Below are 2,500 nucleotides of genomic sequence, written 5' to 3'. Positions count from 1 at the left end.
AGCCGTTTCTCAGGCTCCCTCTCCGGAATCGAACCCTGATTCCCCGTTACCCGTTACAACCATGGTAGGCGCAGAACCTACCATCGACAGTTGATAAGGCAGACATTTGAAAGATGCGTCGCCGGTACGAGGACCGTGCGATCAGCCCAAAGTTATTCAGAGTCACCAAGGCAAACGGACCGGACGAGCCGACCGATTGGTTTTGATCTAATAAAAGCGTCCCTTCCATCTCTGGTCGGGACTCTGTTTGCATGTATTAGCTCTAGAATTACCACAGTTATCCAAGTAACGTGGGTACGATCTAAGGAACCATAACTGATTTAATGAGCCATTCGCGGTTTCACCTTAATGCGGCTTGTACTGAGACATGCATGGCTTAATCTTTGAGACAAGCATATGACTACTGGCAGGATCAACCAGGGAGCTGCGTCAACTAGAGCTGAGCAGCCGGCCGCCCGGGAGTGTGTCCCGGGGGCCCGCGCGAACACGCAAGCGTCCGCTCAATCATTCTGCAAACAGGAGGAGGCTGAGCTCCCCTGCACAATACACCTCGAAACCCTCTCAGGTCCCGGCGGCGCGCAGCGCCGTCCCAAGTACTTGGTCGGGTTCGAGAGAGGCGCAATCGCCCGGAGTTAGGCGAGTAGACGCTTTCGGTGCGACCACCCGTGCTCCCAACTGAGCTTGCCGCTGCCGACAGAGGCCCGGGAGCGTGCTGTCGTGGCATTGCCGGCGGGAGACAACACGCGCCACCTACGGTGACCGGCAGCTCCAACGCCAGCGCCACAGAAGGACAAAAGCCCCACTTGGGTGCCGAAGCGAACTCTCCCAGCACAGCGCACGCGCCAACACATCCGCACAGCTGCGATACAAACCACCAGCGAGAACCGCTGGGGCGACCGAGCAGCAGACGGCGTCGCGGCGCCGAGCGCCGGGCGGCAGCGCATCCTCAACGCACACAGTCCTCAATCGGACCAGCACACTGAAGATGTCCACCGCGCTTCGCACCGGGCCCGCGAGGACCTACTTTGGCCGCACGGCGCCGCGCGCAGGGTGCGCCGGCGCGCAGCTGCGACGCCTGCCGCGTCCGTCGGCCGGCGCGCCTGCCACTGGCCGCCCCCACCAGCCGGCTGTAGCGCGTGCGCCCACGCACCGCGCGGCCAGCACGCCGGGAGGCGCCCCCTCACCGGCCGGGGACGGTCCCACCCAGCCACCGCCGCGTATCGCTTCACACCCAGATGCCGTTCAGTTTCGTCGGCATGGTGGGTATCGCTGGAACAACCGGTTAGTACCTCAACCTATCGTCGCCATCACCGATTCACCCCTAGCGAGAACAACCGCACCACAACAGGTTACCATTTGTTCATTTGCGTAACTTCACCAGAAAACGCAGGCGTCCATCGCCATTTGCAACTTCCACGATTATTGCATGCCTGTGTCAGGTGTCACGCCACACTACGTCTGCCCACATACACGCAACAAAATGTGCACGCCTAGACAATACGTGGAAGGTGGCCCCCGTACGTATGCGATGTCCATTGCTCGAACGACTGTCAACCGGCCTCTGTAGCATGTCGCAGATATGGAACGCGGTGCACCATGCCATCACGGTGTGTGAGGAGAGACGACTAGGTCCGAATACATCAACAGACAGCTCATGCTGATCGCCATCCACGGCGTCCGTTCCTCCCACACGTCTCTATGGCGTACCACACTGCAATCCAGCTCTCATAGGGAGACGACACGTAGCTGCGTGCACAATATTTGCACTGTATGGTCCGCCGTTTTTGGGCGCAGTCGTTGTACGGTCACACATGTGCCACGATGTATCATTCAGTACATAAGGACGAATGTGCAGTACAGATTGTGGTTTACGCGTACGACATTAGCGGACAGTTGACACAGGCCGCACCACAACGTAGCCTGAGTACGTCGCATGCGGAGGGCATTGAACATGCAAAGTTCTCACCAACCAGCTTGCGAAGGCAGGGGGCAAGGTGGGGACGTGGGGAGGGGCGGCATGTACGTCCTGCTGCCATCCACATTACAGTGTACAGCAGGAGCATGTGGAAAGTGAGCAAGACTTGCAAGGTGTTTAACATGAAGCGATACACAGGGGAGCGGGGAGTGCGAGTAGCGAACTATATTGCGAGGGTTGCGGGTGGGCAACACTACACTAATTGAACGAGTCGTATAACAATTACAGAGCAGGTTTAGGCGACAACGTGGGTTACGTTAGGCGACAACGTGGGTTAGGTTAAGGCACGACGTGGGTTAGGTTAAGGCACGACATGGGTTAGGTTAAGGCACAACATGGGTTAGGTTAAGGCACAACATGGGTTAGGTTAAGGCACAACATGGGTTAGGTTAAGGCACAACATGGGTTAGGTTAAGGCACAACATGGGTTAGGTTAAGGCACAACATGGGTTAGGTTAAGGCACAACATGGGTTAGGTTAAGGCACAACATGGGTTAGGTTAAGGCACAACATGGGTTAGGTTAA

General features: G+C 57.4%; 1 non-coding gene across 1 annotated transcript in view; it reads right to left on the bottom strand.

The window, feature by feature from the left end:
- The window catches only part of LOC124747791, a 1,909-nt gene extending 1,486 nt beyond the window's left edge, over positions 1 to 423 (bottom strand). Inside the window, exon 1 of the ribosomal RNA XR_007011566.1 lies at positions 1 to 423. This exon is cut by the window's left edge and continues 1,486 nt beyond it. This is a non-coding gene — a ribosomal RNA (small subunit ribosomal RNA).
- Positions 424 to 2,500: the final 2,077 nt, after the last annotated feature.

The sequence above is a fragment of the Schistocerca piceifrons genome, unplaced genomic scaffold (genome assembly GCF_021461385.2).
Source record: "Schistocerca piceifrons isolate TAMUIC-IGC-003096 unplaced genomic scaffold, iqSchPice1.1 HiC_scaffold_393, whole genome shotgun sequence".
Taxonomy (NCBI): Eukaryota; Metazoa; Arthropoda; class Insecta; order Orthoptera; family Acrididae; genus Schistocerca; species Schistocerca piceifrons.
The sequence above is the reverse complement of the archived record's forward strand: the minus strand, read 5'-3'. Positions and strand labels throughout refer to the sequence as shown.